The sequence below is a fragment of the Xenopus laevis genome, chromosome 5L (assembly GCF_017654675.1).
Source record: "Xenopus laevis strain J_2021 chromosome 5L, Xenopus_laevis_v10.1, whole genome shotgun sequence".
NCBI lineage: Eukaryota > Metazoa > Chordata > Amphibia > Anura > Pipidae > Xenopus > Xenopus laevis.
In genome coordinates this window covers 64196545-64208380 of record NC_054379.1, presented here as the reverse complement: position 1 = coordinate 64208380, position 11836 = coordinate 64196545, and the positions used below count along the sequence as shown (strand labels likewise).

The 11836-nt window shown below is 41.9% G+C and overlaps 1 long non-coding RNA gene across 1 annotated transcript in view; it reads right to left on the bottom strand.

The window, feature by feature from the left end:
* Window positions 1–1022: 1022 nt before the first annotated feature.
* LOC108716788 overlaps window positions 1023–11836 on the bottom strand; it is a 29067-nt gene continuing 18253 nt past the window's right edge. The window contains exon 3 of the long non-coding RNA XR_005961256.1: window positions 1023–2390. This is a non-coding gene — a long non-coding RNA (uncharacterized LOC108716788). The remainder of the gene's footprint in view (window positions 2391–11836) is intronic.

Sequence of the window (11836 nt, the reverse complement as noted above, 5' to 3'; positions counted from 1 at the left end):
GAACAGTAATGATTTAACCATTTCTGTTCTGTGTTTTTAGCTGAAAACCTAATATTCTTTCTGATACTGCTCTTTACTTCGATATTGGTGTGTTTTGACCTGGCCTGTGACCCAGACTACTCTTCCACCTTCTGTTTCTGTACTGCCTGCTCCTGTTTGGTATTGACTTGACCTGTCTTTTGACCACGCTTCCTGTTTGCTCCATTCCTGTACCATGTGAATAGGTTTCTTTTTCAGCAAATCTTTACTGTTTGTTTCACCTTTAGCAACTCTCTGAATCAGCTCTGCATTATACCCCTGATTAATACATTTATCTGCCATTTCCCCAAACCATTTCTCATATTGGAAACTATTCTTTTGACACTTAGGAACTGGCTGTACAGTAGAGCTTTTATATATTATTTTTATCAGTCTCTTTCCTATATATAAGTCTGGGTGTAGGTTGTTGTCTTTTGTTACTAATACATCCAGAAAACGTATTTTTATGGTATCATGGTAAAATGTAAATTTCAATGTAGGATGTAAGGTGTTTATTAACTCGCCATGTGTGTAACTCTCTTTCTGTGCCATGACATGTAAAAAAAATATCCACGTCCCGGAAAAAAACCCATTTGGAGTTTTGCTGAAAGAATATTTGCTGTTCAATTAAGAAACCTACTGTTGGGGGTGAATCTGCAAGGAGCAAAAGGCCTTCTTTAGAAGACTGTAACCAACTCCTTAGTTAAGTCAGGAAAAGAGGATCTTGTGAATGTGGTGTAGAATGTGGATAGTAGAGTTCACACTGTATGAGTTGTTGAAAAATGTCAGTTAGCAAAAGCAGCTTCAGCTACACCAAGGAGTAATCGTTTAGAGAAAGTTTTCCTGGGTGATACCTTGCCAGAAGTGCTGGGACACTCATTTGGAAGGGACTCAGGCTATATTTAAATGTCAGTGCCATTTACCAGAACATAACACATTTATAATAAATATCGTACTCTTATGACTTCATTCACTCATCTTGTGGTGAGAAAATATATTGCAAGTTGAAGTTACATGTTTATTTCACTAATGCTTAATTAAGTACCTTGTATGACATCATTGACACCAGTATTGAATTGGGAGGGGCTAGATGTATTTAAATGATCACTTATACACTTGTATTTTGTCCTTTATAAAATCTCTAATGTGGTCCGAAAAAATTGGATGCAGAAGTTCGAAAAATAAATATCAAAGGTTCATTAACTTTGGAGTGCTGGTCCTTTTAAAAAAATATATATATAGCGATTCAGCAAGGATTCTAAATATTGCCACAGCCTGAGCCTCTGGCAGATAACTAACTACTCATTGGGACTTATTTTTGCACAACTTAAAGGTAACATTTAGTAAAAGAGACAATTTTAGTTACAAATCATGTCTTTGAAAGAGATCATGCTAAATAAAGAGAAAAGCAGGTTTGTCTTTCTCCCCCCAAAGATAATATTCTCTTTTTTCACTTCGTTAGGACTGACGCATGGACGCTGCCTTGACGGGGCATGTCAGCTTATGCATACTTTTTAACTACGAGTTTCTCTTTTCACTAAATGTTACCTTTGCAAAAAGTTTTCCCTGAGCGCTATATATTGGAGTTCTGGGGTTAAGTTGTGTAGTATGTATTAAAAGCCACACATATGTGCACCCAATAAAAATGGGATGAGCTGCATTCTAGTGTTTCTGTATTATGGGGAGGTCTTCTCAATGCCTGCTCTCAGAACCACTGTCTAATGGTGTCTGTAACGACTCACCCTGGTAGTCTAGTGGAGATTAGGGGCCGGCGGGGATGCCGCAGCCCTAGTCCTTCTCCTGCTTCAGTTCCTCCTCCTATGGCGTGCGCATGGCGCCAAAGTTTAAATATTTAAAGGGGCCTCGGGGCAAAACTCTTTGCACATTGTTAGGTCTATTTTACATAGTATCTGAGTGCATTTTCTGTTCTGATTCCTGTTGCCTATCCTTGCCTGTATAACTGACTTTGCCAGAACTGACCCTTGCTTGTATAACAAACTTTGCCTGAACTCTGCCTGGATTGACCCTTGCCTGTATAACTGACTTTGCCTGAACTCTGCCTGGACCAACCCCCACCACCCTCCTCCTGTTAAGCTGCCATTTAACTTTAAAGTGTTTTCTTGAAGTTCCAAATCCACTACGGTCAGCCCCTTTGTTTGCTCAGAACTTCTGTCCTGTTCCTCTCACATGGCAGCATCTGAGTAAATGAGGGCTCCTCCAGAAGCCAAACGCGGCTGCTAAAGGCAGAAGAGTGAGCCTAGACCGGGAGCTTGACTTTAGTTCTGAATTTAGGGTGCCATTCATGAAAGTACAACAGGCCAAAAATATGCTCCTATACTCCTGAGATGATCTTAAACAGTCTGTTACAGCGTCTAGAGGAAAAAGAGAGAAAACAAGATTTAATGGAATATATATAAATATATAACGTTTCGGCCTCTCTGAGGCCTTTCTCAAAGTGACAATAGGCAATCAGAAAATGCATTATATACCTATGATGGCGGGAAAAAGAACTTAATTGGCTAACGTCATCATCATCATCATCACGTGATGATGACGTTAGCCAATTAAGTTCTTTTTCCCTGCGGACCTTCTTTGTGGGATGAATATTGCAAAAATTTTGGACCCTGCACCCAGGCAAGGTTGAACCTTTTGACGAGAGTGCCGGCTCCTCCATTGACTATATATATATATATATATATATATATATGTAAGCATCCCCTAACCAGTGCACTCTTAACCCGATGGCCAACCGCCTGGGTGCAGGTCAAAAAGGAAATGTAATCGATACAAAAAACCGCACTCCTAGGTCTTATTTAAATGGAAAAATGCAAAATTTATTGATTCAACGTTTCGGCAACAACACATGTGCCGTCTTCAGGAAGGTGAACAATACAAAATAGTGCTCGTGCTTTTAAAAGGATTAAAATGGCGCCAATTTAATCCTTTTAAAAGCACGAGCACTATTTTGTATTGTTCACCTTCCTGAAGACAGCACGTGTGTTGTTGCCGAAACGTTGAATCAATACATTTTGCATTTTTCCATTTAAATAAGACCTAGGAGTGCGGTTTTTTGTATTGATTATATATATATATATATATATAATCCGTGAAGAGCCAGCACAACTCGTCATCCGCTGTGTTATTTGCCTGGTTGCTATCAGCAAAAAAGCATCATGAATATCCAGAACCAAAGCGAGCACTCTCAGGTCTTATTAGTCCAATAAAAGTGTTTTTGTTTAACAAGCAGAAGCTGACGTTTCGGCTAGCACTCTAGCCTTTTTCAAAGTGAAAAAAACGTAACAAAAACCAAACATTTAAACCCACAGAGGCGGGAAAAGGGAAGTGCTGACATCACTAAGTGTCAGTAGTGAGGGGGAAGGGAACTCAATAATGTGCAGGGTTAATTAAGTGCCCAAAGTACCAGAAACATGTATCACTAGCATATTGTGCATACCTAAGGAACAGTAGCCATAGCAACAAAGTGTACTTAATAATGTTTATTATCCCTCCCCCACCCACTATGGCAAGTCTCCTCCTGTAGAGCTGAGCTGTTTGTAGGATCCATAACAAGAGTCGGAGCGACGCACCGGGTAACTGCTCACTGTTTGAAGTGCATGAGGAGCTGTGTGTGTTTGGAAGACGCACAGAATAAAGGTCGATAGTTCATGGGTGGGAGGGTTTGGTCGCTATACACTGTGCCAGTCACACTACCCGCCCCCACCCGAGACTGACAGCGATCAGCACAGCCAAGGGACGCACCCAATCTATTCTCTAGCTCCCAAGCATGAGCGAGGAATGTGACCTGTCGCCTGGCAGTGGAGATCACTGAAAATCTCTCTCTCCCTCTATGTTCTACTCCCCCTCCCATGGCTTCTCTTGACACGGCCTCAATCACTGCCGTTCCCCATACTGTGTAGCAGCTGATGACGTCACCCATGGCAGGTTAAAAGAGCAAGTTGCACAAAACTGTAAGCTACACCAATAAAGGTACAAACAACTACAGGGAAACTCAAGAAACAAAATTAAATAAGGTGAACACACACAGGGGGAACAAACAAATTTAGCAGACACAAAACTAAACACAACACAGTGTAGCATTTCAAAGAACATACATGAAAGCCATACATAAAAGTGAGACATTGCACACAAAAAAAACTGTAGATTATAATGCATAATGTACCCCCTACTAAAATTTATAAAGATATCAGAAGTCACCTCGGAGTATGTGACCTGTATAAAAGCACTCGGCCTGCGGCCTCGTGCTTTTATATGGTCACATAACTCCTCGGTGACTTATAATATCTTTATAAATTACAGTAGGGGGTACGTTATCCACTATATACGCACATACATACATATACATGCATATATATACATACAGACATACATACATACATATACACATACATACACATACATCCATATATATACACAATAACAAACAAGGGAAAGTTGTGCTCACCACTAATTTTTAAAACCATTAGGCAGGGGGCAATGAGGCTGTGACCACAAAATACATATAGACAAATACAAGAGTCCTCTGCACTTAACCCATTATCAATATATTTAAGACAGAGACATTTTGTGCATACGGCTACTGAAAAATGCCTTACCCTTTAAACAAAACAGGGATTGTTTGTCCATATATTGCAATATATTTAAGCTGGCCAACTACATCAAAGTCATCCAATATCTGGCCAGTCCTATTCTCAATTTTCCTCTGATGCAGTAAGAATGTATAATGAAGCAATAGAATTCTTAATGAATCAGATGAAAATTGAGCATAGGACTAGCCAGATATGGGATGACTTTGACGTAGTTGGCCAGCTTAAATATATTGCAATATATGGACAAACAATCCCTGTTTTGTTTACAGGATAAGGCATTTTTCAGTAGCAGTATGCACAAAATGTCTCTGTCTTAAATATATATAAATATAATAGGTTGAGTGCAGAGGCCTCTTGTATTTGTCTATATGTATTTTGTGGCCACAGCCTCATTGCACCCCCACCTAATGGTTTTAAAAATTAGTGGTGAGCACAACTTTCCCTTGTTTGTTATAGTTTATACAGGAGCAGTGACCAGCTCCATGTAGTAGCTCCCATCCTTCCCAGCTATAGTCAGGTGATCCCACTGGTGTCTAATAAAAGGGCAGCCAAGTTTGGGAGTTTTACCTTGAAAGCAGCAAGTAAGTTGCAGGTAAAACTTAGTCCCTTTGTAAAATGTATAAGAAGCAATAGAATTCTTAATGAATCAGATGAAAATTGAGCATAGAACTGGCCAAATATGGGATGACTTTGACGCAGTTGGCCAGCTTAAATATATTGCAATATATGGACAAACAATCCCTGTTTTGTTTAAAGGGTAAGGCATTTTTCAGCATTCCAAATATACCAGAGGCAATATCATAAACATCCATAGTATATGTTATAAACTGCAAGTGATATGCGTGACTTCTGTGACCCATATTAAAAATGTTAAAATTCACTGTAACATCATAATCGCCGTGTACAATCACTTCACATAAATATGTGAAGCTATCACGGACAGCACCCTGTCTGAAGGAAAGTCGGCTTCCACATACCTCTTTATATGTCACCACCAAACACAGGTATAGTTAGGTGTACAGAAGCAGCAGTTCTGTCCGTCAGCGCCACCTTTCTAAAGTCGCTTCCGCTCCCCCATGATCTCCAGCAGCTCCTCTACAGAGTATCAAGCGCTGCCCATCACTCTCCATTGCAGTGCCCTGTGATCAATAAGCCCCTCTGCACTGTATTTGGAATGCTCATCCCTGCAAATATTTAACCCTATTCGGTTTAGTAAGACTGGACACGCTTCAGGGTTACTCACCGTGATTGCCATCAGCCAGTCATAATCAAGCTACCGTCGCCCTCTGGAAATTCAACCTTAAAGGAGAAGGAAAGCTAACGGAGGCATTTTATTGCGAATAGATTAGCTGCAATAGTGCAAGCTAGAATGCTATATTTATTCTGTTTTACCATACCTGAGTAAAAAGCTCTAGAAAGTCTCTGTTTGTTTAGGATAGGAGCTGCAGTATTAACATGGTGTGACATCACGCTGCCCGAGTCTCTCCCTGCTCTGGGCTCAGATTACAGCAGAGAAGGAAGGGGGAGGGGAAGAGGAGCAAACTGAGCATGCTCTTGCCCAGGGCAATGAGGTTTAAGATGAAGGCAGGAAGTCTGATACAGAAGCCCATGTGTACACAATAGAAGGAAAGAAATGCAATGTTTCTTTTGACAGGGGACTACTTTGGGGGTTTACTGGTATATTTAGATGGACCTTTCTGATAAGGCTTACTTAGTTTTAACCTTTCCTTCTCCTTTAATGCTCTGCTCATATATACTGGGTCAGTCCCCATGGTGAGACCATCAGCGTTATCGTCCAGTTTAGCTCCAGCTGGTGCACCTCTGGGTGAGGCTGCTGAGGATAGGCTTGCACACTCTGATCATAGAAATGAGCTGTTTAGACCAATTGCTGGTGAATCTTACAGTTCCTGCCGCACACCATCTGAAGCCCTGTATGGGGCCTGTGACCAATTGTGGGCCGGAATCCCCTTTACGGCTTAGTGTGCATAAAACCTGAAAGACTGTCACAAAAATAACTAAAGAGTTAAATGAATATAAACGTACAATCAGCAGACCATTATAACACTGAGTATAAAGAAAGCGTCTTCAACACTGGAAACTAAGTACTGTCACATTCTCTATTCTCAAAGTAAAGATACATTGTTTCCCGGTGTTCATATTATCAATTAGAGGTTACACTGTAACAAAAGTAATCATTCTTGCCCTGGATCAAAGGAATCTCACATCGGGCCAATGTAACAATCTATGATTAACAATCCTTTTAGTCAAAAAGTCTCATAAATAGACTTGTGCAAACAGAGTGTCCACCGGTTCACATGAAAGGGGACATCGGTAGAGTTTCATTCAGTCCCTTAGGGGCCAAGACATGGAGCTTATAAATCCACATAGATTCTCGTTGTAACAATAGTAGATCCCTATTGCCACCTCTCCTCAGGGGAGACACATGGTCAATCACAATGTGTCTAAACTCGTGTAATGTGTGACGACATTTGAGCCAATGTTTGGCTACAGGCTGGTCCACTTTTCCCATGGCTAGGGCCGCACGAATTGCGCTTCTATGGTTATTCATCCTTTCTCTATATGTTGTCGAAGCCTTCCCCAAATAGCGTAAACCACACGGACACCATGCCATATAGACTACATATACAGACGTACAGGTCACTCGGTGCCTCATTGTGAACTTATGTCCAGTCCTCGGGGGTGTACAAAAGAAACCCCCAGTGTCATTCCACTGCAGGTAAGGCACATCCATTTTTTAATGGCCTTTCCAACCAGGTCCTTCCCTTCTTTTGTACTGGGAGCACGTCCTTTACTACCAGCATATCCGCAAGGTTCCTCCCACGTCTATAGGCTAACAATGATTTCTTCTTGTTCCAGAACGGAAGATGGGGATCTGAATTAACAATTTCCCATCTATCGTTTAATGTCTTTTTTAGTGATATGCTGGTGGTGCTCCACTCCGTTGTGAAAATTAGATCAGGTGATGATCTCTCAGCATGGTCATCCTGTAGTAATTTCTTCTGTGTAGTTTGCATGGCTCTCCATAATTGCTCATCCACTAATTTGGTAGAATAGCCCCTGGACTGTTCAGCCAGCTCACCCAATTGTATCTCTGCCGTCTCTCGGTTTGAGTTATTCTTGATCACCCGGAAGAACTGTGAATAGAGGACCCCCCGGGACATATGGGGGGGTGGTGGGAACTAGCATAAATAAGACTATTCCTGTCTGTTGGTTTCTTAAAAAGAGTAGTACCAATCCCTTCCCCCTGCTTGTATATGGTTACATCCAGATAATTAACCTTCTGTCTGTCAAATGTCATGGTTAGTTTGATGGGAGTATCTAAGAAGTTCAGTTTCTCCCCAAATGATAGGAGTTCAGTCTCCATCTCACCCCAGAACAACAATAAATCGTCAATATAGCGGCGGTAGAACAGGATGTGGCTCCCCCCTAAGGGTAAAAAAAAAATCCCTCTCAAATTGTTCCATGAAAATATTCGCAAAGGAGGGAGCCACAATCGATCCCATCGCTGTCCCCGCAGTCTACAAGTAAAAAGTATAAAATAATTATGTGACAAGATGAAATCAAGTAGAGGGAATAACATATAATTACAGACAAGATAAGGGAGCACCACCCATCAATTGAGAAATCCAGCGGATGGTGTGCAGGGTTAAGGAGATAAATATTGAGAAAAGGAAGAGGAAAAGTTAACCCTTGAGGTTGCACCACCCCATCCAGGAGCCCAGACACCCACGGAACAAGATTAAAACTTAACTTTTACTGCTAAATGATTAAAAAAGATTGGTCCAGAAGAGCATTTAAAATCAAGTTAGACACAGGGAGGCAATGAACCCTGATCAGGTAAAGTGAGATTCACCACCCCTGGGTCAAATGCAACGCTAATGTATAGAGTCTGTGGTGAGCCACTCCAGTTTACACTGAGTAGCTACAATGGCATGGTGTGATACACAATTACGGTACTTGCATAAAGCAAAACAAAAACAAGTTTCTCACAACCTGTGAGCAATATGAGTGACATCTCAATTGTCCCCTGGTTACATCCACCACCCAATAATTAATGGTCTTGAACAGGTCCGTCACCTATTCACCAACAAACGCACCCCGCCGTTGCTAGCGAGGAATTGCTATGTCTAGGTGGCATCAAAAGTTGACCCACTAATTAATAATACAGAGTCTATGGCTTAGTTTTGTCTGCGTCAGTTTAAGCTACCCAGGCAGTGGTTCTGTAAATCGCCCACCCCTTCACCCACAGAGATTCCCTCCCATTCGTGGAACCAAGCGGTGACCCGAGAAAATATTAGTGATTCAGTCACCCTGCCTAACCAAAACTAAAATGCGCCTGACGCGCGTTTCACCCACAGTACGCAGGCTTTGTCAAAGGCATTTCGGGTGCCAAAAGTGGCCCCTATAAATAGATGAGCATAGAGCCGTTGAGATTCAAACCGGCCAATCGTAGGCCGTTACGTCATTGAGAGGAGGATCAGACCCGCTGCTAACACCAATGCGTCGATTGGAGGGATGATTGGAGGGATGATTCATAATGCGGCTAGTGTAACCTGTCAGTTGTTGCAGATATGGTGACAGCCGCCAGATCCATAATGAGTGCGGATAAACTTGTGCGCTTTGGCTGGATATGGCAGCATTGTCACCGCCGCTGGTGATGTCACTGGAAAATGCTTAGTTAAGCCGTGCCTCTTTAAGCAGAGACTTGTCTGATCTGCCCTCTATTAGGGCGCATGTAAAAGACTTGTCTGATCGGCCCGATATTAGAGCGCATATAAAAGTAAAACTCAGTTTGGGGAAAAGATTGAGTACTGTATATATATGAGACTCAATTTGGGGAAAAAAAGGTTAGATACCATAAGATTATTAAGCGTGAAAAGAAAAAAGGGAAACAAAAACGCACTGATAAGTGCTTAGAAACGTTACTGTTTCAAATGATCATTGTAACTTTTTGATTGTAGCAAGCAGGACATGGCAACAAATTGGGAATTATTAATCTCCCAGTTCTAATGTGAGTGGTGAATATTTTTGGATGAATACATTCATTATAATGCTTTCATTGAGTCCCATTGGACCCAATGCATTCATTTTGAAGATCCATTCACTCTCCCTAGATAGTAATGCCGTTTCAATGTCACCGCCTCTAATCCCAAGGGAAACTTTGACAAGACCCATTGCTCTGAGATTAGTACTGGAATTATTATGGAATTCCAAAAAATGCCGACTGACAGGTGGTAATTTTCTGTGATTCTTAACCCATTCTGGTGCATGTTCGATACTGGAGACATGCTCCAGAAGGCGTTTCTTGAAGGGCCTGTTAGTTTTGCCAATTTGATGCATGGGCATAATAGCATATAAATCACATTGTCCGTCGTGCAGGTAAATGACTGTGTGATCTTATGTATCTTGCCAAATCTGTCAGTAACAGTATTCTACATAGTAACATAGTAACATAGTAAGTAAGGTTGAAAAAAGACACATGTCCATCGAGTTCAACCCTTTTTTTTTTTTTTTTGTTTATTAACTACCTATCTGCCAGTTGATCCAGAGGAAGGCAAAAAAAAAACCCATCTGAAGCCTCTCCAATTTGCCTTAGAGGGGGAAAAATTCCTTCCTGACTCCAAAATGGCAATCGGACTAGTCCCTGGATCAACTTGGACTATGAGCTATTTCCCATAACCCTGTATTCCCTTACTTGCTAAAAAGCCATCCAACCCCTTCTTAAAGCTATCTAATGTATCAGCCTGTACAACTGATTCAGGGAGAGAATTCCACATCTTCACAGCTCTCACTGTAAAAAACCCCTTCCGAATATTTAGGCGGAACCTCTTTTCTTCTAATCGGAATGGGTGACCTCGTGTCAGCTGGAAAGACCTACTGGTAAATAAAGCATTAGAGAGATTGTTATATGATCCCCTTATATATTTATACATAGTCATCATATCACCCCTTAAGCGCCTCTTCTCCAGCGTGAACATCCCCAATTTGGCCAGTCTTTCCTCATAGCTAAGATTTTCAATACCTTTTACCAGCTTAGTTGCCCTTCTCTGTACCCTCTCTAATACAATAATGTCCTGTTTGAGTGATGGAGACCAAAACTGTACGGCATATTCTAGATGGGGCCTTACAAGTGCTCTATACAGTGGAAGAATGACCCCCTCCTCCCGTGACTCTATGCCCCTTTTAATACAGCTCAAGACCTTATTTGCCCTTGATGCTGCTGACTGGCATTGCTTGCTACAGCCAAGTTTCTCATCTACAAGGACTCCAAGGTCCTTTTCCATAATGGATTTGCCTAGTGCAGTCCCATTAAGGGTATAAGTGGCTTGGATATTTTTACATCCCAGGTGCATGACTTTACATTTATTTATATATTCTGATTATATATAAGGCCACAGGCCCTGCACTTCCCACAGGCAAAGGTGCCTACTCGTGTGGGTTTAATTGAAGGTCTGGAGAAATGGCTTTTTACTAATCGATCCCTTAAGTTCGGTGCCCTGCGGCAACAGGTCAAGGGTTTTTTTCTCCAATGTGGGGGTCTGTGTGCAAAATATGCCAATGTTTCTTCAATATGCTGTCAATGGTTGACCACTGTTAACAATAGGTGCCAATGACCCGGATAGGTTGATCTGCATTAGAGATGTCGCGAACTGTTCGCCGGCGAACTTGTTCGCGCGAACATCGGGTGTTCGCGCTCGCCGGAAGTTCGCGAACGTCGCGCGACGTTCGCCATTTTGGGTTCGCCATTGTTGGCGCTTTTTTTTGCCCTCTCACCCCAGACCAGCAGGTACATGGCAGCCAATCAGGAAGCTCTCCCCTGGACCACTCCCCTTCCCTATAAAAACCGAAGCCCTGCAGCGTTTTTTCACTCTGCCTGTGTGTGCTGAAGAGATAGTGTAGGGAGAGAGCTGCTGCCTGTTAGTGATTTCAGGGACAGTTGAAAGTTTGCTGGCTAGTAATCGTTTTGATACTGCTCTGTTATTGGAGGGACAGAAGTCTGCAGGGGTTTGAGGGACATTTAAGCTTAGGTAGCTTTGCTGGCTAGTAATCTACCTTCTACTGCAGTGCTCTGTATGTAGCTGCAGTGGGCAGCTGTCCTGCTTCTGATCTCATCTGCTGACTGCTGCAATAACAGTAGTCCTTGTAAGGACTGCTTTTATTTATTTTTTTGTTGTTTTACTACTACTACT